Raw genomic sequence first — 205 nt, forward strand, 5'->3', positions numbered from 1 at the left:
ATTAATGTTTTTAATAGACACATTTATAGCAGAACCTTAAGTAAACTACATGTTATTTTGTTTAGTCATATACAGGTGGGAGTTTTTTCAATTTATTACTCAGAACGACTTATTAGCCTACAACACCTTTAAAGACTTATTCAGGGAAGTACAGCAGGATGCAGGAAATGGTTGAGTATTATTTTAGGTATAAAATATCATTATT

Source organism: Sinocyclocheilus rhinocerous, unplaced genomic scaffold, assembly GCF_001515625.1.
Source record: "Sinocyclocheilus rhinocerous isolate Xijiao unplaced genomic scaffold, SAMN03320098_v1.1 scaffold271, whole genome shotgun sequence".
NCBI lineage: Eukaryota > Metazoa > Chordata > Actinopteri > Cypriniformes > Cyprinidae > Sinocyclocheilus > Sinocyclocheilus rhinocerous.